The sequence below is a fragment of the Labrus bergylta genome, chromosome 12 (assembly GCF_963930695.1).
Source record: "Labrus bergylta chromosome 12, fLabBer1.1, whole genome shotgun sequence".
In the NCBI taxonomy this organism is placed as follows: Eukaryota; Metazoa; Chordata; class Actinopteri; order Labriformes; family Labridae; genus Labrus; species Labrus bergylta.
In genome coordinates, this window is record NC_089206.1 from 17,942,042 (window position 1) to 17,966,596 (window position 24,555).

Here is a 24,555-nt window from a genome sequence, read left to right on the forward strand (position 1 = left end):
GCTGTGGTCGTGGTCGAGTCTTGGAGCAGCTGCAGCTCACTGCGCTGCCCACCGTCTCCTCCACCACCAGCCTTTCCTCTCAGTGTGCATATCTCTTCCGAGCGCCCAGGACTCCCCGCTGACCGTTTGGCTCTGGGTAAGTGCAACGATGCCGGATGCCGGATGCCTGAGCCTGCGTGAGCAGCATTATACCAACTAATGCCTGAAGGAGTGCTCTCCCCCATTCCTATCTCGCCTCTCCTCCTTAGCAGCCGCTTAGCCAAGCCTGGTCGCCTGCAAAGCATAGTGCCTCCTTTCTCTCTCTCTCTCTCTCTCTCTCTCTCTCTCTCTCTCTCTCTCTCTCTCTCTCTCTCTCTCTCTCTCTCTCTCACTCTGGCAGTTTATTAAAGGGAATACTGGCTTTTTCTTAGCGCCCGTGTGTTTGATATTTGACAGTAGCAGAAGCTGTCATGGCAGATAAAAGGCTGCAGGCCCCTCAGAATTACGGTGCACGCAGCATCTGTATTTACTGCGTCATTCTCCCTTCCTCTGACAAGGGAGGAGGAGGAGAGGAGGAGAAAATGGAGGACAGGCTGCTGCATTCATGTGTCTTTACATTGACATGTCTCATCAGGGAGAGAGTTGGACAGACAGTCTGCAGTGAAGCCATCAATCAGGCCTTTTCAATACGCCTGTCCAGCACACTGTAATACTCATACAGAAAGACTGACAAAGGATGGCATTATTGCTGCTGTTGACATGTTTTATAAACCTCTTATTCTGTTGGCTTTTGTCAGACAGAATAAGACTCAGGTTATTGTGGTGTGCTGGCTGAAGATGTCAAGAAAGACACTTTATATTTTTGTCTCGGAAATGATTGCTGGTGTTGATTCCACATTTTACATGACTTAAATTAGCAAGTAAAACCATGAGGAGAAAAGTGGTTATTAAGTATATACATTTACAAAAAAGAAGAGGTGCTTAGTTCTCTTGGTGTGACTTTCTGATTCGTCTGATGCTTGCCTCTTCAACTTGTGCAGATAATTAGTAAAAAAAATACTACGTCTTATGTCAGTTTTCTCTCTTTGAGCCTCGCCTTCGAGAAAAAACAGGAAGAACCATTTTCTCTAGCAGTCGTCCTCGCTGAGGCTGTGGGTCATGATCATTTTTTCACCGGGATCATTTCATTGAGCTTTAATTAACACAACAAGGATTCGCTGTCCTCCAGTGTCATCCACTCAAGACTCTAATACGATACTCATTAGTCAAACTCCCACTAACTCTTAAACAAAATGTTACTATGCTTTTTGCTACTTCAGTGTATATAAGGATTGATTATTTTTAATGTAGTCATCCACATAAATAAGGTTTTTGGATCATATCCTAAAGGTTGTCTAAGCCTTTAGAGAATAAAACACAATCCTGCTTCTATTTTACTTGTCATGCTTCATCAGCGTTAGAAGCAACCAGCTGTCCGTCTTTGTCACGCGTCTTGATGCTGTAGGCTGTGGTGACAGCAAGACTAATGTATTCATGGCACCGCCATGGTGAGAGGCATTACTTTACCTTTGCTTAATTGAGGGGAAACTCCCCTGACACCTGCTTAGCACAGCGCTATGCTAGCAAAGCAGCCAAATCCAACCATAGGAGCCAAGGCCACTGAACCCTGACTGAGAAATAACACAACCCGAGACCACCCAGGGGCGGCTGGGGGGGGGGGGGGGGGGGAGTGATTTAATAATGCTGATGAGATATTACACCAACCCTTCCTCTTCTCTTTCTCTCTCTCTCTGATTACATCTTACCTGGGAAGGGAGATGGCTCTCACTCGCAGCCTGAAGGAGTATTTAGATGGGGCTGCTAAATATTTTACAACCTAAAGACAGACAAGTCCAAGAAGTGAGAGAAAAGGCAAAAAGGGGAGCAGGAGGGACAGACAAATCAGTGCAGAGGGGTTTGACATGGATTGAGAAAGGAGTGTAGTCAGGGACAGGCTTGTAATTGGCTGACACCTGATTATAGCAGTGGATTTGTGTGTGCATGTGTGTGTTTCTGAGTGTGTGTGTGTGTGTGTGTGCAGGCAGACTATATCTGTATAGCGCAAAGCCAAATATATCGCTATAGCCAGACTGCATTGCTCTCTCAGGGTGTTGATATGCTGCCATCACCTTGCTCCACATTGAGTGTTGATCTCAAGTACAACAGACACACTTTATTATTTTCTTTGGGCTCTACTATCCCCCCCCCTCCATTCCTGCAGTGATACAAGCAAGATCCCATCCCAGACTCAGCAGCATGACAGCTCCACTGAGCCCCTGCCTCGTTTTAATTGTCCCATGCCCCAGGGGCTGCTGGGAGCTAGCTGGGTGGGGTTGAACATTTTCTCCAGGGGAGGGGGTGAGGAGGGGTGGGTGACAGAACACTCGCCGTGTCAGGTGCAGGTGCAGAGAAGAGAGATGGAGAGGGTGCTGACAAGCCAACCGTGGGGAGCCATTCACTGAGACAGGAGAGGGGAGAGATTTTCTACAATAGGTGACAAAGGAAGCATCCATAACACCCCCCCCCCCCTTCAGATCCACTGCATTCAAGGATTATCCAGATGTTTTCAGCCGGTCTATTAACAGACAGAACGAGTGGAGATGTATCCACAGAGAACAGTGTGGTTTTAGTTTTCCATCAACAGGGGTTTTCTTGCTCTGACTGTAACAGATGAGGATGTGTCTGTGGGACAAAATCTAATCTTGGTCACATTTAAAACTATAACAGCCTGCCTCCCACTCAGTCTCCTTTTTTTTTTTCATTCAGCTTTACAGATTTGATTACAGCTTGCACAGGTAATTGATACATTGTGATGCAAGAACAATAGGAAAAAAAGATGGTTCCTGCTTCTTAAGTTCTGCTATCCTTTGCCTAACATGTAAAAATGTACACACTGATGAGACAAACAAAGCTCACTGATTATGTCACCTTGGACTCTACAAACTGTCATTTTATATTTTCCCACAAAATTAAGACAATGATCTGTTCATTTATTGCTAATGAAAATAATTAGAAAAGTTGCAGCGGTAGATGTGCCTGTGATTATACAGTTTCTTTTATAAGGACTGCAGCAATTTCACACATGACCTTATTCCACATATCTGTTAGCTGTTGTTTATGTGGGCTGCTAATTCCCTTTCATATGCTACCCAGCATAGCCTAATTAATATCTTTAGACGCCTCTTCCACATTACATCAGTTGCTTTGCAGTATTCCGCCTCAAATTGCATCCCAAAGTGATGTTGGTGCTGTGTTATCGCCGCTGTACGATTCTGCAGTGACATTGTGCTTTGTACTATTTGTTTTCCAGCTACATGAAAGCTGAGTCAGATGGTCTAGCCTTTTTTGCTGAAGCAGTTGGATTGCTGCAAAATATAGTCAAAGCTCTGATTGTGATTCATCATTGCTTTGAGGTGCACACGTCTAAACTGCTGTTGAAGAAGGAAATTCGAATGCGAGTGTGTCATAAATGTTAATTTGCTTTCCCTGACTGTGCTGTATTAAGAGACTAATATAAAAAAGCATGTTGCTAAGGTAATTTTTTTATTGTCTCAGATGACAAAAAAATGCACTAGCTGCAAACATTAAGAATTTGAATCTGTTTAAGTCCAAAATCAGAACAATAGCAGAGTTGTCAAGGGCTGCTGGAATGAGATGTTGCTGCCAAGAGGAAGTAGCGGCATGGTTTTGGGTCTTGCTCATCCTGTGTTGCTCGCAAAGAGACGTCATCCAGCAAGTCACGGCAGGGTCAGAGGCTCTGAAAATAGCCCTGAAGGGCATTCAGGCTGCACTGATAGCAAACCTGCTGCTGTTGCGCTGTTGTCTAACTGCTGTGCTCTGCTTTGGATTGTTGTGCAATGCCTCCCACCAAACTGGAGTGTGGCCATTGCACCTCTGGCTCTGCTTTTGACACTTCAACCTGCAAAAGCATGCACCTATACCTGCAGCTTGCACATACATTAGTCACTGTCTTTAGGTCTGTCTATGTTTTTCTTCGCATGCTTTGCACACATTAACTTATATTGTGCTGTCACCACAAAAAGCTTGTTTCACATATACAGACTGGCTTTTTGCATGGGGTCAGAGTTGACTGCAAATTACTGCTGCTGGTCGGTGACAGATCTCAATGCACTCTGTGTTTACCCACAAACCTACTCCCCTCCTCCCTCCCGCTCGTGGATGAGCGAGACGGCAGCACAGCTGAGAGCACACAGCCATTTTGTAACACCTCAAGGAACCTTCCCTCCTCTCTCTGTATGAGGAATAGATGAGGTGGTGCCATTAAGTGAATTTTCTGTTATTTCCCCAGGCTCTTAGCTGAAGATGTCAAACCTCAGCCACTGAGGCATCCAAGGATGACTGCAGACTCAGACAGAGGCAAATACACACACACACACACACACACACACACACGCACACACAAAACGCACTACTCCCTCTGCCACGCACATGATCAGCTTTCATGCTTCTGTGTAATTTATCAAATTGCATGGGCGTGTGATGAATAGGCTCGGATCTCGAAAGAAAAAAAAAAAACATGTCTTTTACATTGGGTCGCCGTTATGTCCATGTAGCAGATCAGGATTTAATTGCAGTATAAATGGTAAACATCATATTCACATTTTCTGAAACAATAATCCAGTAGCCTAATTACTTTAGAGTTTTACTACACCTGAGTGCTTACACATGCAGAATCATCTTGTTCAATACTGGGGCGCCGGAGGCTTAGTGGTTAGTTTGTGCGCCCCATTTACGGAGGTTTAATTCCTTCAAGCGCACGGCCCAGGTTCGAATCCGACCTGTTGCACCTTTCCTGCATATCATTCACCACTCTCTCTCTTTCTCTCACTGATTTCCAACCCTACAGTCCTGTCTCTAAAAAAAAAAAAAGGCATAAAAAAGCCCAGTAATGTATCTTTAAAAAAATGTGTTCCCATTACTTACTACTATTTTCTTTCAGTCAGTGTGTGAAATGAGCAAGTAGGCTTAATGCACTCGACATTTTCTCACAAATGCCCGCACTCACACACCCGTACTGTAGTAGAGGCTGCTTCTCTTCTGGTGATTTGTCACAGTTCCCCATTGTATTATACACCAACCTCTCCTTCATACTCCAACCCCCCCCCCCTCCTCCTCCTTTTCCTTCACTCCCTCCTTCTCCCTCGCTCCCTAAATCATTTCTTTACATGTGTGTGGGTGCCCCTTCTCGCTGTGATTCTGATACTTCATAACGGCAGGAGGAAATTGAGCTGACCTTGAGGCGGCCAGCCTCCTTTATAATGCTGATGTATAGCACTGTGGGCGCAGGCAGCCAGTAAGTGAGAGGCATGTTTTTATTTGCCGGGGAGCAGCGCCCGGTGTCAGGACACATAACAAGGTTCATTTCTCGCCCACTCGAGCTAGCTAGTGTGTCGGGGAGCTTAGTGTCAAGTATTCAAGTCCACTAGGTGTGATTTACCTGCATTAGCCTTTGTATACTAGAATGAGTTGCATCATGCTGGCTAAAAGGTGTCGAAAGCCACACATAGAGTTAACCCTTCTGATAGATTAGCCTCAATAAAGTGTTACTGTTGCCAATGGCCTTATCTTAAAGTTCGCCTGAAGAGGATACACAGGATTGTTCAGTTAGCATTTGGCCAAGCGGTTGACAGTGCCATCATTTAAAAAAAAAAAAAAACAATACACTGTCTTCTTTGACACACTTATTTTACCCTGGCTGTCACTGATGACTTTATTTGTTCAGTGTACACGCCAAGCTTTCTTTCTCCTCCTCATCAGCTCTCTGCTCAGCAGGGCAATCAGCTTCCTCCTAACACAATCACGCTGCTCTCAAATTACAGCCATGATTGAGACCAAGTTGGTGGCAGAAGCGATAAGAGGCCTTATGATTCAAGCATGAAGGATGTCTTTCTGGAGGTGGGAATGATAAATTAATATCTGTAAAATGTATTGAAATACCATACAATACACCTGAAAGACATAGCTCGATGCTTGAGAGATCCTTTTTTTAAAGTCAGGTGTCGAATCAACCTTAAGGCAAGCCTGTATTCTCCTGTTCTGTTACATTGATTCTATCGTCAACTGTGTTTTAGTTATCTTTGTCAAACAACAATGATGGAATCGATGTTTGTTGATAAATCAGTTAGTTGTAGTGTCTGTTAAAAGAAGGCTTCTTTTTTTTTTAAATGGCTTTTAAATCATTTCAAACTTATTGCGCAAAAAAAACACTCAATTATGAAGCTTAAACTTTTGATGTCTTCCTATTTTTGCTTACAAAAACTTGTCAGTTAATATTCTATCACATGGTTTACTAAATGTATGTCCAATTAAATGAAGCTAATTGACGTTAAGCTATATCAGAATCAGAAATACTTTATTAATCCCAGGGGGAAATTCGGTTGTTACCGTTGCTCACAATACAGAAGTAAGAAGTATAGAAATAATTTAAGAATATAAAAAATGAAATGGAATAAAGGCAATCAAAAAAGCAATCAAATAGGCAATGAGTACCAGGTAGGACTAGAATATAGCGTTTGTTTGTTTGGTTTTTAACGGTGGTTTTGGTGGTTTTTTTAAGGTTTATTTTTGGGCCTTTATTTGACAGATAGGACAGTGGATAGAGTCAGAAAGTGGGGAAATAATGTGCAGGACAGGAGCTGCATAGGTCAGATTCGAACCCTGGGCGCCCGCTTGGAGGAGTGTACCTCCGTACATGGGGCACATACTCGAACCCCTAGGTCACTAGTGCCCCATTTAAATTTCATTTAACCAGGAATAACCTCATTAAGAATCTCCTTTAAGACAGAGTCCTGGTATTGACCAAAATGATGTTCAAAGCTTTGTCCACATTTTAACGATTAGAATGATAATCCTACTCTTTATGATGAACCTTCACATTGAAATGTCAGCATTCATCTCCAGTGATTGCATTATTCAGTAAATTTTATTCAAAATCCAATCTCATCTCATGCTGCTGAAGAAAACCCCTTTTTTTTTTTTTTTTTTTTAAATCTAATGTGCGATTGAAGTCCCAATTATAGGCCTGAGATATCACCATAAATGTGTTGCAGACAGTTCTCAAGTCCACAGTCTTGTATGCTGTTTTAAATGTCATCATATTAAGCATTTACCCAAAAGTAGATTGCATTGTTGGCTGCACATTCCTTTTCCAATCTTTCGCTCTCGAACATTGTATTCTAGTGTTAAACCACGCAGCAACACAATCTGCCCTTTGCTTGGTGTGTTAGTTTAAACACATTTCTCTACTTGCTGCTGTGAGTTTTCCAAGTGACAACAGGACAATAGAAATAATGTACGCAAGACAAGTGTTCATTTGTTATGACTTTGTCTGTACTGTCAAACAGTAATTCTAGCCCTCATTTGAATCTTTTGGAGTAATAGTACTGGCTGTGGTTGACATTAAGATGAGCGGAGGAGGCTCATCATCAGCCCTGCCAATTCGACTAACATCTCATATGGCACAGATCCACTCGCCTAACCCCACGTCTGGATGCTGCTCTCTGAAAAAAACAGGCAAGGACCCAATTCATTTACCACACATCCAACAGCACACTGACTGTGCGCAAAATATGTTTCAGCGGCTTAACAGTGGCAGACTAATCAATTGATTCAGATTTTGCCGTCCATTGATCTTGGCACATCCCGGGTCCAGATAATTACACTGCATGTATGATAATGATATCATTAGCATCCATAGCAGATCTATTAGGGCTTGTAGTGGGAATGCTAGTTAAAACCACCCGAACCATGCATAGATACATTTGCACTTCCAAGTGCTGGGAATCCAAAGCTGCTTCGCAAATGCCTCCCCCTTCCCCTCCTCACTTCTCCAAAGTAACAGCAGCATAGTGGAGAGGCAGATTCACCCCGCTGGTGCTGCTGACTGGCATTCTGTGTGTTGATGAATGCTGCAGACTGACGGTTCAATGTGCTTACCTAATAGGAGCTGCTCTGCTGTCACAGAGTTTCTCTCTCTCTCTCTCTCTCTCGCTCTCTCTCTCTCTCTCTCTCTTGCTCTCTCTCTCTCTCTCTCTCTCTCTTGCTCTCACCTTGCTCGTAGTTAGGATAGTGTTCCACTTGGCTACACACTGCAGTCTCCACACACTCAAAGGTTAATGGAGCTGCCTCACAGTGCACACTAATCAACAGGTAATTGCTTTAGTTTGGTTTGATAGGTGGCTAAGGTCAGCCATGATGACCAGTGCAGCCATTTTGGATGAGGGAATCCAGTTGCTGCTGTAAGCCAAATATGGTTGCCAAGCTGACTAGAGGTGAAGATCGTACATTATGTTCCATCATCTTAAATGCATTTTTTTCCTGTAGAGATACAGGTATAATTATAGTCCAGCAAAAATATGCAGTACTTGCCAATACTGCAATGACGATATGATTTGAATTAAACAAATATTAAAGTGTGCATTGTAGCTGATATAATGTATTTTCTTTTGTTTGGCACACTACCTGTGTTTGTAATGTTTCTGAATCTGAATCCAGAATTATTTAAAAAAAACAAAAAAAAACAGAAGTGCTATTCTTCTTGACCAATATGCTTTTTTGGATCAGATTGTCTTCACTCCTCTTTTCACCCTCAGCCTTTTGGCAACCTTGGCAGTCACCATCACCAACCAAAATCTGTTAATCTAAAGGAAACAGACTGTCTGATGAAAAGCTCATGTTCACAAGCTGAGTAAAAAAACCACAACAAAAAAACGTTTTGATTATGTATTAATCATTTTATATCCGTATGTCCATGAAATCAAATCAGTTGTGCAGCAGTGTTGGATGAAGTTTTTTTTATTTTTTATTTTTTTTCCATCGTGCTTTAAAATATATAATCACCATGAATCATGATTTTTTATTTTTTTTTGGGGCCGATAGAACCAATAAGTGCTGAAGCTTATTGAGTCATATTTTCATCCCAAAACTGCCACGAGAGAGAGCACCAATCCAATAATCAAACGTAATGATGGAACCATTACTCATAAACACAGTGGACACTGGACACCTACCTCTTCAGAGTTTGGGAATTGTAAAGATACAACAGAGGTATCTATGGACTCTTTACTTGTATAGTTGAGCTTATGCCTGGTGTTAAAATAATAGCTTTTCTGAAGTGTGGTGGACATACACACTGGCAGACTGAGAGCTGGACTAAAGTCATGAAAGAGGAGCACTTGTCTTTGATGTCAGCTAGCTTTCAAAGGGCCACGGTGGTCAGAGGGGATCAGGGTTTCAGCTCGGGATTTTAGGACTGTTGTTGAGTCAAAAAGGTGTCATTGGAGCTGAGCGAATTTGAATGTGTGTGCGAGAAATTTAATGTGCATATGACTGAGAGCAGGGCAGCTAAAGAAGGAAGGGCCACTTTGTCTTTGTCATCATCCCCATCAGCGCACTGTGCTCACATATAATAACACTCAACTGGCAGAGCATGGAAGTGATCTTTCACATGAGCTCACAAACTAGAATATAGGAATGGACATTTCTAGGCCTGTTGAGCTTGTTTTAGTTGCTCTGTTGTGACTAGTCGGAGAGACTAGATGGGATGGACAGTTTGTCAAAGGAATGATGGTGCATGCCTTGTGCAATTTGGAAACAGCCTGTAGGCCGAAGTATGACTATTTGAAGAAAAAAAAATGAGATGGGTTAGTCACAGACAGATTTTAGTTGATTTTAGAAGAAGAAAAACTCACCACATTGTCTGTCACTGTGAAAATCCCAAAGGTACCGAAGGGATCAGGAAATCAATGTGAGCTATTCATACATGGATCTAATCCCCAGATTTAAGGCCATTTAATCTGTGGTTATGGCACCGCTCTGATGGCTTTAATGCCGTCAAGCAGATGTCTCTGCTCAGCTGCCCAGGTTAGGCTGCACCTGGTGACACTTTTCAGCCCTGGCACTGGTTTACCCAACGTGCATTTCATCTTCTCTTCTGGTGGCAGCTTTGTATAGAAAACATGCTTTAGAGTTTCATGGTGCAACTATATATATTTTAAAAAAAACAAAAAAAACATGCCAAATGTTTACATCAAACATCTGTGATCTCCTAATCCCCTTTGGTTATTTTGATCACAACATGACTATAAATATCATGTGCTTATCTGCATGGTTGTTCTGTGTATTTGTGCTATTTATGACACTTCACCCTGCTTGCTGTGCTGTTGAACAGTGCTGAGATTGCATGCATAGAAATGTTTGGATTTATTCATGGCACTCCCAGCGTGATTTTCCGATTCAAACAGAAACAGACCATTTCACATCATAATGCTAACCCATTCTACGGGCATATTGCGTCAGAAGGAGGGCATAAATAATAACAGGATATATTTCTTTACATCTTGTAAATATGTGTCCTTGTTTTGTACAAGCTTTGCTGTCAATAAATAATTAGTTCCAGATACACTTTTTCTTTTGAGGATGAATAGCCCCAACACAATCCTGCACATATTCCTCTGACAGATACATTTTCATTAGTTGTTCTTCATTTAATTTGCCTTGAAAGAGACAGACCTAACAGATAATGACTAAAAAAAAAACACACAGGTCATACTCTTCATAATTTTAAAGTATGTTAAGCAGTCTTTCAAAATTGTTCTCATGATACATTTCATTTCAGCTCCAACAATTAAGTTACACAAACCAAAGAAATAGTTGATAATTTAGTCCAATATACGTTTCCTTAAAATAATGACATTAACTCACTATATTTTAATTAGTGAGTTAGGAATAATGATTTGATGAAATGAAAATGTGTACCTAGCAGTTAATTTGCATTGCAACGCTGTGCACATCTCTGCAAGCATAAATGCGGGATGGTTAGAAAGGCACACATACAAAGATCCCCAGTCAGTGCAGTATGATAATGCCTTGCATTGAAACATAGCAGAATGAGAATGTCTTTGTGTGTGTGTGTGTGTGCACGCGCACGTGTGTGTGCGTGTGTGCGTGCGTGTGCGCTGTGTTTCCAGGTGTTAAAGAGAGTAAATGCAGGGAATCTCTGTGTGCGGATGCTGAATGTGAAATGTCAATGTTATTGAACAGGTGCTGCGAGGCAGAGCTGTGATGTTTTTATTTCCAAGCTCTTGTCAAGCAAGTCAGAGAGGGGAGGGCTCTTGGGATAATGGAGGAGGTGCAGGGTTGGGGGACTGTATGTGTGTGTGTGTATTTTACAGTGTGTGTGTGGCAGGTATAAGTGCCTAGATCTGCTTGCATCCAGAGAGGTTTATTGAGAGGAGTGAAATGAATACGGCTTAGAATAAATGCTCACAATCTTGTCAAAGAAAATATGAACTGCACATTGAATGGTGTTATTTTTCTGTGTGTGCACCTGTGTTTTTCAGTGTCTACATTCACCATGTGCTCAACATGATGCTAAATATTGCAGCCGTCTTCACCCATGCATACACCTCTACTGTCAAGCTGTTATCACCTTGTTTGTTCCATTTACACACCATTCATGTTTTTTTCCCTGTCCTCTGTGTCTGTCTGTTTTTGTCCCCTCAGTTCTTCTCTTGCAGACTGTCGTTGTGTCAATACTTGTTGAGAGGAAATGTGGCAGTGAGCTAGGAGGTGAATGCAGTCAAGGTTAGTCAACAATGTTTTGTGACACTTGAGCACTGACTAACACAGCAGGGGTTTTTTTTTTTTTTTTTTAAATCTCTGCACTAACCCCCTCCCTCCTCCCCCCCACAAATGTTTCTATTCCTGCCCCAACTAGTGGACCTTGATCATGCTCTCTACCTGCCCTTGGTTCTCCCTCAACTATATTTTTCTCCATCATCATCATCATCACCACCCTTCCATTCTACTTTATCTTCTATGCTGTCCTCCTCCTCCCCCTTGAAGAATCCTTCCCTGCCACTTAGTGTCTCTTTGGAGGACTAAGTTTGAGTCTGCCACTCTTTCAATCTTAATCTGCTAACTCATGCTAACACATTTCTAAGTTTTGGTTTATCTCAATAGTAAATCGTTATTAATCGCATTTTAATCGCATGTGTGAAATTCCATTATTTCACTTTTAAAAATGTTACACAAATGTGGCACAACAAAAATGAATACTTGACTTGCTGTTTGAATTCAACCCTGCTTTTATTTTGAAATAAAGTAAGGACCATCTGGTAGATCAAAGGTTACGATATTAACTTAACCACGGAAGATGAAACTCCTGATGGATCAAAAACTATATGAAAACAGATAAAAGGAACGGTAAAATGTTTGATGTCACAAGGTGGATATTACTTTTGACTTGTCAACTGAGCTGTTAAAAAATGTTCAAAGTAAAATGAGACATCCAAAGATGCAGCAGTGTCTTTCTTTTCCATCACTGTGACTACAGGGAGACACTGCAGAGGCTTATCCACGGTGCGCTTAAAGGGACAAAAAAAGCATGCGATTAATCGCGATTAAAAAAATCAATATTTTTTTATGCGACAGTCATTGTTCATTATTTTTTGGCTGCCCCTTAAAAATCCAATTTTTAAATCATTAGGCAAGACGACCCTGATTTGACTCCATTTTTCTGTTGAGTCTTTGAACTTGTTTTTTTGCTGCCCAGAGACAATTACCCAGAGTAATGCTTAAAAAAATGGCATGACAAGCGGTCATCTTTAAAAACCACATTTCAAAAATAAAATGTCAGTGTAAGCCATTTATAAGGTTTTACTGAAAGATGAGTAATCCACAGAGATCTCCCTCTCTCCAAAAGCATCGGTCACAATAATAAGAGCTGATGCAAACATTGAGTTAAGCAGTTAAATGTAAAAAAAAAAAAAAAAGTTTCTCAGACTACTTTATTGGACATTGAACATCAGGAGGGACTTCTAGCCTTTTGTGTCTATTAGCTTATTTTCTGATTGATTTCTTAAGCGATCATCATGAATACGGTTATAAACATTCAGAGTTGAATTTCAGCAGAGCTCTACTTCTTTCTAAATTGATAAATTGAGAGTTCAAAATGTTGAGTGTCATAAAGGCTGATAAAGGAGTTTAATTAAGTTACTAAAAGCTGTGTATTTACCAGACAAGTGCATTTCAGTTTGGTTAAATTCTGAGTTTATTACAGCCTTGAACCTTGTTTTATGGTTTTTATTATAATCTAAGTGCCTTTTCTTTCTGTTGCATTGCAATGCCTTATCAAATTCACACCTTAAACCACTAACCTGTCATTGATCTTTAGCTTCTGATTATGTGCTGCTCTTTTAATTCCAGTGAAAGTGTGTGAAAATGTGATTACGGTGTTGCCATTTCGACTGCCCTCTACATCCATTTAAAAAAAAAAAAAAAAAAAAAAAGTGCAAGTGTGAGCACAGGGCCTATCTGACTTTCCACAACAGCGGTGGAGAAGTCAGTCAAGATATGGAGGGGGCTGCAGTTCAAAGTGGACTGCAGGTTACTTAATGAGTTTGGTAATTGGCTCGCTGTGGCCTCCGCGTATCCATGCCCTCCTGCTGCTGATGTGTGCAGGAACAGAAAGAGCTATGGCTTGCACTACCCTCTTCCTTCCCTCACTCCACCAATCCATCGTTTCCTCCATCTTTTCATCCATTCCTAGTCCTAGAGCTGCTACAACAAGCCTCCTCTGTCCGTCCCCCTTTGCTCCTGTGATAGAGACAGTTAGCGTGCTGCATGTTAGCTTCCCACTCTGCTCATTATCAAATTTCAACAGTGTCACTTTATCTCTCATTTCCCCAGTCTCTCCCACTATCTTTTATACGCACACTCTTTTCCTTATACATACACACACACACACACACACACGAGCACACACACAAATGCACATCTATTACATGTTAGATCCTTCATGCATTATGCAGAGTACGTGCATCCAAACAAGCAATTTGCAGAATTTCCAGCTCACCACTTCTGAGCAGTAATTCTGTGTCCACAGCAGCATAATGAGAAACACACTGCTATGCTCAGTTGATTCATAAGTCCAAACAATAAAGACAAAGAGTAGCAGGCATGCTATGTTATCATAAATGACACCTAACATATTACTCTCAGATTTCAGCACATTGTCTCTTGAACAGCGACATCAAAGGGACGGCTAATCTTCTTTCATCACTGCTGCTGTTGTAATAATGTGTGGTAGGAAAAAAGCAGCACATGTGGTTTATATTTCATCACACATTGTTCATTGCATATACATATTTAATTATAGTAATAAAAGTTCAGCAAAAAAGAACTCCAAATGACCTTCATGGTTTAAGTGTAATTGAGAGAGAGGTATGTTTTTAGTGTGGATTGTTTATTGCTTTGTTTGTTTATTATAAGCCCCCAGATTTAGTGCCTTCTGGGATCTGTCCAGTGAGGCTAAGCTAATATATATACTAGCTAATGAGCTTCCCACTTTCATACCTATTCCCATTAATTTTCATTTTGTACCTTTAAAAAGACATAAATAAAGCCTGCATGCATTAGCAAATGCAGCCAGCTCCAGTTGCAGTCTGCTGCCAAGCTTTTTTTTTTTTTATCTACTCCCACAGTAGACCAGTGGATTGTGAGCACTGCAGGGGTTGGAAAGGCCAAAGCACAGCTAAGTGGCTCCTCTTGACCTCAGCGTTGATCTCCAAACTGTCTCCTCCGACTGCACACAGACAATTTTTTTTATTTTTTATACCCATTCGTTCCCACAAAAACAGTCTAATCTCCTAACACAGCCTTCGACACCCTGTTTGTGGGCGCCGTCTCTTCGAATAACACATCCTTTTCTCACCGCACCCACCACTGACACACTGACTGTACATTCGCATGTGAGATGTCTCCTCTTAGCTATTATGCGTGCAAAATTGGAGGGAAAAAAAAAAAAAGGGAACGCGAGGAGAGTGAATTGGAAATATTCAAGATGTGAGAACGAGTTCAGAATCTTGTTCCTCTGACCTATAATGGACGTGCTTTTCTAGTTATCACTATCTGTAAACTAGATAGCTAAATCATTAGCTTACACAGTGAGAGCAGCAGAGTGTGACCAGAGGAGACTAATTGATTTCTGATGAAGCATTGAAGAGAAAAAAAAGATGCAGCTTTGTGGCCATTGCACCATATTGAGAGTCTTAATATCTATGCAATGAATTATAGTGTATGGAGGTTTTCTTCGGTTTTGTGTTAAACACCATGAGCCAACATTCCCCCACCTCCTCTTTCAGCACAGCAACAGCGCTAAAGCTGCACCTACCCCCACTGTCCATAGGGTGGCAGTGTGTGGGGGTGAGACAGCCATGTGCTCTGTGTGAAATGGAGCAGTCACTGGCTATTTGAGCAGATTAGCTGTGAGACAGCAACCACACAGGAATCACACGCCCCAATCGTCAATCTATCTCTCGCTCTCTTTCAGTAACGTGGGCCCTCTTTAATGTCTCATACGCTGCTGGATTTCCATAACTGCATCCTGAGCTAAAGGCATTTAAACACATGTTTGGTTATCTTGCCCCGTCTTTGTTCACAAAAGGATTTGCCTGAAATGTAAACTTCCTCTTTTCACCACAGCCCTGTGCATGCACTCCGTCTCTCTGGGGGCCCTCCTGGAATTACAGTCTCATTCCTCACAGTCTGTCCTCGAAGCAGCCGTGGCGCACTGAACTGCTCTTTTATTCAGATGAATGAGGCCCTGTTTGGCCCCGAGAATCAGACAGACATAGACAGTTCATGTGAGAGCTTAAAGAATGTGGAAAATCAGGGAGCTTAGTCAAATACGCATTGAAGGTATTACACACGTGCATTGGTCTGCATCTTTTCACTTCCTTTGTTTGTTAGTTCATAACCACGCAGCGTACATTGACTATTTTTCTAGTTCGTAAGCTTTACACACTCATCCTGTTTTACCTTCTTCTTTTCAACCAGCTGCGATCTGATGGAAACAGTCGACCTTATTTTGGGAGCACAGAAGTAATGTGAGCTTCTGTTAAAAAAAAAAAAAAACTGTTTGTTTCCTGCTCTTATATATCAATAAGGAAATCAGATTTTGCTGTTTTCCTTAAGAAATAAAACACTCTGCTTCCTCTCTCTAACACTTGATCAGTTTGCCTGCCAGGTGGCAGTTACCTCCATCTGGAATAAGATTTACTTACTTTCATTTTTTGTTTAAATGCAATAGCTTTACCAAATGGCTGCTGCAAGCAAGTTCCACTCTTGAGTAGCTTGTATAGTTTGGCAGAGAGATTAGACATATGTAGCCTACAAGTGTCTTGGTTTTCAGAGTGTTGCAAGGCTGCCAAATGTGACTGTGAATAGCTATGTAAACAAGATAGCTATGTGAGGCTAGACCTTGCACTCATTGCCTTAAGTGAAATACCATTCCTCATAGCTTCTCCCACATTTTTACAACTCTTGTTAATGATGGCAAATAAAGGGCTTGCTAGGAAGCAGCTTAATTACTAGCTGACTGTTTGGATTGTCTCCAAAGTGTGTCTTTGCTAGGTCTGTTTCATGTGTAGAGAAAAGTGTAATGGTATTCTTGAAAGGAGATTTTTTTTTTAAAATCTGAATTGGTGTTCCTCAAAAACCGTGAATCTTTTCCACATGAGTTTAGTTAATCATATTTAGCTAAGTAATTTCCTTGAGTTACTTTGTTGGGAGATTGGAGAGGATTATTGTAGTGCTTCCCCCTCACTCAACTCCCCCTCTAGGCAAAATCTGTGTTTTAATTAGTCATGTAAGAACCTATTTTTCCCTTAGGATTCCCCAAACTTGTAAAGTGCTCTCTTAAGAATCCACAAAGGCTGAAAGGGGCAATGAATGATTTGAAGTCTGCTTTTTTTGGTTTTGTTGCTAGCCTGCCGGCAGAGTTGGGTGGAGTTTGTGGGGCTATCAGCACTTGCCGTCAGCATGAGGAGCGGTAACTTGAGGCAGCAGTCACACAGAGTCTTTGTTCTTTATGGATTTAGTACGTGTTGCAGAGAGAGAGAGAGTCGCTGCTTTAAAGCCTTCATCTTGAAAAAACTCTGATCAAGTTTCTAATATGAGAAGAACAGATCCTGCAGATATAACCAGGCTGAAAAAAGGTTTTAAAACGGTCTCAAGGTTCAATCTAGCACATCCGTTTTTTCTCTCTCCACATATTATGTTTTGGCAGCAGGGAAGTTAGCTTGTTATACAGCAGAGATTTAGTCATGTGTTAAAGTCGAATCTCTGAAGTACACCCCCGCTGCCGCTGCCACAACCTAACCCTCCTCTTGGTTTACAAGTCTGTTTTCTTCTCAATCCTTTTTTTTTTCCCTCCTTCAAATTGTCTGCTCATCCCTGGTGAATGTATTAAATGAAGTTACTAGATATGAGTGCTTAAGAGGCCAGGGCCTCTGAGGCTTGCCAAGTCTCTCACAGGCTTGGCTCAGTCATCCATGTCACTTTTTTTGTTGTTTCAGCTACTGGCTGACTTAACTTGTATTGCCAAGCACATTCTCTCCATGTGGCTCTCTCCCTCTTGCTTGCTCTCTCTATGTTTGCTGCCTCTGAGTGGCTTGTTTTTCTCCAGTGTGGGGAAATCAGGCTAAAGCAAACAGTGTGTGTCAGCCACAGCTTTTGTTAAGTATTCATTTTTAATGAGCGTAAGTGGCTACAGAATCCTATAAACCATAAATGGAGTAGTCAGACAGGGAGGGAGGAAAAGGGGGGGGGGGCATGTTGGCCTTGGATTCAGAGGCAGTCTTTCAGGCTTTTTGTTTAGTAACACTTGTACTAATTATGTTTGATGTGGAAGAAGAAAACATATTTCAGAAGGGTAGTTTGTGCTGCTTTCCCCCCCCCTTCACACACACCCCCTCTGGATTTGTTATCTCTTGCAAGGAATTATTCTGCTTTAATAATCTCAAGAAGAAAAAAAATTGTGTCGCAGGAAAAACAGTGTCATAATTCTCTTTTGAGCAGCCGCAGCTCTGTTGGATTTCATATCCTCTGAGTTCAGTTAAAAAAAAAAAAAAAAGATGCCGTTTTTCTTCTGTTGGGATCGAAGGCAATGTGTAGCTGTAGGAAGGGGGTGTTATGGGAAAAAGGTATTGTGACGGGCCGTTTGAATGCTGAACAGAATTGAATAGACACAGTCAGCTTCCCAGATACATGCTTAGGCCTGTAGAATGTGGAGTGCTTTGCTTGTAACTGCACCGGTTGTCTCCTTTCATTATCGGTTAATGGTGCCCAACTTGACAGAGCCATGTGATAAACAGTGGAGCTGTGAAATCCTGGAGGTGGAGTTCTCGTCTTCCTGATAATGGGATCTCATCTGCCGGGGAGGGGAGAGCCAGCCCCGCCAGCCAATCCAGCTTTGCTCTTCAGTGCCTTCACTGAGAATTCACCCTTCAGTGCTGTCCTGGCCTCGACTTAAGCCCAACAAACTAACAGAAAATGTTGGCATTTGACTGGTTTCTGCTTAACACGTGGAGAATCATTTTCCAGAGCTTGAAATGTAATTGTATTCCCCTTTATTGCGCATCAGAAACATAAGGAAAAACATTTGCCCCTGCTTATCATCAATCTTAGATCCACTGAATGTTTGTATAACTCAGGATTAGAGGCAGGCAGTGTGTGTGTTTCTGTGTAAATATCATAAACATTGACCTTGTGAAATGCGTACATGCAGTGATAAGGGAGGTGCTGTGGTGTTAGGTTACCGTTTGAGGGGGGTCGACTTCTTAAGACAGTCACATCAGGAGTTGGGGAAAAAGGTTTTACCAGCACATTGTTGTAAAGCAGAGACTCCCTCCATCTCCCCCCCCCCCCCCCATCTCCCCCCTCTTGAAACCAAGACGACCAACATGGTTTGCAGCACAATGAAGGACCCCTTGCACACCACCCTCAACTCAATTGCTATTGATCCTCTCTGCTTGTCTCTCCTGCTGTCGGTGTCGAGCTTTAGTGCAAAAAAAAAAAAAAAAGCCCAACGTGCAAACTATTTGCTAAGTTAATTGGATTTTGACATTGATCCAATATCATGTTTAAGACAATGAAAATGTGTCAAGCCCGCTCAGTGGAATGGAAATTATCCGATTAATTTACGATTTAATGCGGTCCATCTTTGTTTGCCCCTTCCTCTAACATGTGTGGGGGGGGGAGATGTCGGTCAGATTTTTTGGGTATTGATACCATTATGACAAAGAGAAATGTACTGATTTGTTTTTCTGTCAGTAAATTGCACAAAATTAGGGAGAGCCCTTGGAAAATAACCAGGATTACATTTGATGTGATGTGCATAGAGCTAGACATTAAGCCCCCTCCCCACCCAACCCTGAACATTGCTAATGGACTATTCACATTATCATCCATGCTTGTTTCTCCCTTTTTAATGGGTGGGGTGACTAATTAATTCATTATCCAAAAATGCAAATGAGCTACACAAGCCTGAGCAGCATTCAGATTTTTTTTTTCCCCCTGGTGTGTTTTTCCAGCAGATTAATGTTTTGAGACTTGTATTCATAACATATATTTCTCAGTTTCTTCTTTAAACGCCATTCCTGTGGGCCATTGTGCTGATATAAAATGTTGGATATTGAGCCGTTATTTACAATGCACGTCTACAACTACTATAGCTTTCTTTCATTGTGCCGCTTTTTGTGTTTCACTCACATTCCCATAAGCGTAACCATTGATCGGTTGCTGCTGATGGTCCGTCGGGCCACTTTGGCTGCTGTCGTGCATCTCCCTTTCTATTGCAGTTGCAAACACACACACAAAAACACACTGTGCACACAGCGTTGTCCCTACGGGGCTGCCATCAATCAACAACCCCATTGCCCCCCCCCCCCTTACACCCTTTCTTCCTCACGATTATTTGAATCCAGTCCATGTTTTTGTTTCGCTCTTTTTCTCCTCTTTTTGAGTGTGGTCAGGGTAATTCTCCTTCACTAGTGTCTGGATAAAGAAAGACTAGGTCAGCCATGTGGATGCGTCTGTTGAACAGCTGAACAGGAGGAGGAGGAGGGAGAGGGGGGGTTACAGAGACGGAGGGAGCGATAGGGGGAGCGTGGAGAGTGTGTGTGCATAGGAAAGAGAGAACGAGAGAAGAGGGGGGAGAGAGAGAGAGAGAGCGCGTGTGTGTGGAAAAAGGAAGCGGAGCCTGTAAACGGCGAACTCGCTGGTTTCCTACCGCTCGAAACAACTACCAGCGCTGTGTTACTTTTCATGTGGACACTTACCATCGACAGCAACAACAACACGGGTTAAAAAAGGGACTAAAGGAGACGTTTCGAGGGCACGTTTTAGTGCCTTTTCTCGACGTGAACAGTCCATCAATAAAGTGCAACCGTCTTTTGTTGAAGCAAGTGCTTGCCCGAGCCCCTCCGTGCGGGCAGCGGGTTTATAAAAAAAAAAAAGAAAAAAAAAACCGGGAGGTGTAGTGACGAAAAAAGTGTCCGTGTTCGCGTCGTTCGGACCCGGTTCTTGGATTTGGCCCAGCTGGAGGGTCAACCTGGGAAAGAATCGCGTTTTCAAGTTGTTTGCAGCAGTCTTGGGACTTCAAGAATCACCAGACTGGCGGGTGAGTTGTTTAATACGAAAAAAAGAAAAGAAAAGAAAAAGCAAGACGGTTGTGGTTTGAGGGGGGGAGGAGGGTGTAGAAGACAGGGGGGCTGTGTGTGTGTGTGTGTGTGTGTGTGTGTGTGATTAAAATACGCTATTCGGGTATTGTTGTTGCATTAAGCAATCTGTTACGTAGACTTTGACTTATAAGTATTCACATTGTGTTTATACCAGGAGTTGGAAGCGTGCTTGACCTGGAGTCAAATGTTTGTGAGTGTTCTGGCGAGCTAAAAGTTGGCTGCATTGTTGTAAAACTTGGCTCTGCTTTGACTGTGCAGCAGACCCCCCCCAACAACCCCCATGACCTGGCCAGCCTGGGACAGGGTTTAAGCTAGCTAATGGTTTTAAGGTGGCAATAATTAAGTAAACACAAGGGGAGCTTAATGGTAACCTTGCTCTCCAGCGGAAAAATGCACCAAAGATGGAAAACAAAAGTTGTGCCTGCCTGTATGTGTACAAGCAAACTGTTTCAAGTTAGAAAAAGTTGTACCTTGTCATACTTTTTTGTTTTTTGTTCCACTGATTCATTCAGTATTTTCTGTTTGGATTTACAGGCATTCTCCTGTCATGAATTGTTTATTGGACTGTCACAATGGAACCTACTAGTTTATTTTTTTTTAAAGGGGTTGTGAGTGGGGGAGACTTGGTTGAACCAGTTGCAAACTGTTGAAGGGTCCACCAAATTAACTTGACTTCCCCCTTCAGCACCCCAGAGGCTATGAACTCTGGCCCACGCACATGCACCCCTCACTTGGTGGGGAGGTGGTCTGTGCCTGTTGTTTAAAAAGAGCAGGGGGGGGGGGGTGACGAGTGGGCTGTGTGTGTGTTTAGCATGAGAGGGGGACAGCTTAGGATTTGAAATCAGACTACAGTTATTCGTCTGAAAGGCAGCTTATCTGATGTTTTCCAGTTATAGCAGTTATAGTGAGTGTGGGGGCAGGAGGCTTTTTTTTTTTATAAACTTAAATTACTTTACAATTGGTCATAGTGAGTTTTCATGTGACTCCAGTCAGAAGCTGGGTCCTCAGGGGATGTGGTCACATAAGCACAAAGAAGCTTCAGCCCTGAAAAAAGATTCAAATCGAGGGAGAGGGGTTTTTTTTGGGGGGGGGGGGGGGGGGGGGACTGAGACTGAGACTGATTGCCTTCAAATCTCTGCCACATAAAAACAATCCCTTCCTGAAATCCTCTCTCTGCTGCTGCTTTTCTCACTGGGCTATTACACGGAGTCAGAGATTGGCTCCTTAAAATTAGCAATGCAACATCTATCAGCTTCCTGTAGCATTTTTTGTAGCCCGTGCTAGCTGAGAAGTGACCTCTAGCTTAATGATTCAGATGTGATTAATCTACTCGCTACATCAGCTAATGTATGGCACAGGCTCTGCGGATAAAGGATCATTGTTTCAACAAGAAGGACATTTTAATCCACGTGAATATAGGCTTAACAAGTTCCCTGCACCAAAAACAAGACAAATGACTTGTTTGCGTACAAGTACTTGTCAATAAGCCTGATTCTGATTGTGGACATTTGCTAACTCCGTTTTGAAAGGTGTGCAGGTGTGGATATGTTAAAAGGTGCTCTTGAGGTGCGATTATTGTTGTACTTTTTGACTCTGCCTCTCTAATAATCTCAGAAGGCAGTAACATCTGGTTTTGATATCATTAAGAGATGGAGTGGGATTTCCCCACAAAAAGAGTCTTGTCTTCATATTAAGAATCATCATGTGATCTTACAGTCATTAGTGGTGTGAGCAATTATTGATTTAATCATAAGGATATAGTGTATATGTTTATATGCATACAATACACTGCTGTGATTCTCCAAAACACCCTTATTTATTCATATTTTATTTTAAAAGATTTATTAAATGATACGGGCAAATGTAAAAGTAATGTTGTGTAATTACACCCTATCTGGAAAATGATAAAATAGTGCTGTTCTGATGACTTTAACAAATTAGGTTAGACAGATATTTAGCAGGTGATGTCTCCTAAATGATATCAAAGCTCTCCTAAAATTACATTTAAAAACTGTCTTGCTTACAGTTAGCACAGCATTGAAACACATTGAAGTGTAGCCCAGCAGCATACTATCATTAGATTCCTGCCATACTTTTTCTTGTCATAGCTTTCGCCATAGACCATACATGTTTTTTCTTTTGTTTTGCGGTCTTGATTCAAGGGAAGATTGTTCCTTCTATTAGAATGATTGGCCGCTATGTGATATGGAAACCATGTGACAGAAGTATTTGGGTTTTGTGGGTAACTTGCAATCACAGTCTCCGCCTGCACTGTCATGTGGGAAAAATTGCCTTGGTTTGTCTCTCTGAACACATTTCGAAATGGCCTCTTCTTCACCTCCCCGGAGGTTAGGATAACCATTTAGTTTCACTACATGTGGATTGAATTGAGGAAGTAGTCAGCCTATAGTTTAACTCAAAAGCCAGAGTTGTTTTGCAGTATTTGGATTCATGCGATGATGGTTTAAGATGAGAATGTAGCAGCATTAATCTTAATCAAGTACACATTACCATACTATTGAGCATATCACGTCACACCTTCTTTATTTGCAGAGCTTCCAGCCACTTTTTGTAGGAAATTAAATCTGATGTTCAATTTGATCTAGGTCTGAGTCTGCGGCATGTGTTGTTGATTCTTGTAAACCGAGGGAAGCAGAGAAGCAGTGTAACTCACAAACACAAGTCTCACTGCTGACAAGGTAGAAATCTAGTAAACATTCAGCTCACGCGCGTGTATGAGTGTCACCTCTGAGGAATCCGAGGGGCGATATCCGGATCAAAGAGGCTGTTTCCGACCATACAGAGAGAGAGCAATGCTTCATAGAGTGAGGCTGTAACGGCTGTCTAGCTGCTCAGAGGCTGCTCAATGTTTGACAGGGCATTGGAAAAACGTTATTTAATCTGCTCGCATGATGGTCCTCACTGGGATTGCACTGCGCTGCATCTCTGCCCCCCCCCCCCCCCCCCCCCCATGTCAGGATGATGGCTGCTAGGAATAAAGTCTGAGGTTGTCTGTGTGTAGTACTTTAAGATTATGATGTAAGTCATAAAGAATCATAGAAACTGTAGCTCATACGATGTTGGCGGGCCTCTAATTTTCTTTCTAATGAGTAACTCTCCTGGGGTCTTGATATCTTTTCCATTTGTGTAACAGTCTGGATGACTAAACTGTATTCCAATGTAATCACACAGAAATGACCCGACTGTAATTATAATAAGCCACATAAAAGAAAACAGATGGTATGTTTGACCCATAAAAACAAAGTGTAAGATGCTTATCAAATCAATGCTGCTGAATTACACTTGGAGCTGTTTTTGTTTTGTGACTATGTCTTAACTACCAAATAAAATGGATCGCTCTCACTTTCCCTCCCACATTTGACCCCTCCAATAGAAAAATGTGAGAGGCGGCCGGCCATAAAGCCAGGCGGAAAATCAATGAGAAGTCATGGCTGTCCATACCATTGTTGGTGTCAATTCCATCCCCCTGCACAGAAACGGACTCTCTGTGTGGAGGAACGATGATAAATCTCTTCAGGTCTCGTTGATTCTCCAGACGGGTTTCATTTCTAAATGGAGCGAGCCGGCCTGGCACTTCCTGACCTATTGTCCTCTGAGATAGTGGTTTACCAGTGACGCATTTAGAGTACATTTGCCTCTGATTGACATGGTACACACATGAAACTGGTAGCACTGCTAAGGAGGCAGTACCCTCTGGTGGGTGACTACTGAAACAGAGAGTGATGAAGAACTGTTCATAGAAAATTTCCATCTATTTTGTTGTGAGCACAGAGGAAGGGCCGATATCTTTAATTAAAATAAACCTCAGGAGCTGCAGACGAGTGAGAAATTGGGATAATTGAAAATGGGCCCTGCCCCCCAACCCCCCTCTGTCTGTACATCCTTAAAGCAGCTGAGCCCATTGGAGGGCACTTTCACACATGTTACGTGGAGGGACATCTGGCCTTGTTAATTCAATGCATGGTCATAAAGT

The 24,555-nt window shown here is 42.1% G+C and overlaps 1 protein-coding gene across 4 annotated transcripts in view; it reads left to right on the plus strand.

Moving 5' to 3' along the window:
- Positions 1–24,555, plus strand: part of rerea (arginine-glutamic acid dipeptide (RE) repeats a) — a 122,355-nt gene that overhangs the window by 14,082 nt on the left and 83,718 nt on the right. Inside the window, exon 2 of one of the 4 annotated variants that reach the window (XM_020632345.3) lies at positions 11,542–11,622. The exons of 1 other annotated variant lie outside the window; for it this stretch is intronic. The gene's annotated coding sequence lies outside the window, so the exon portion shown is untranslated. Of the gene's footprint in view, positions 1–11,541; positions 11,623–19,987; positions 20,501–24,555 lie in introns of those variants that run through there. 2 more of the 4 variants (XM_065961017.1, XM_020632346.3) reach the window with 2 other exon arrangements.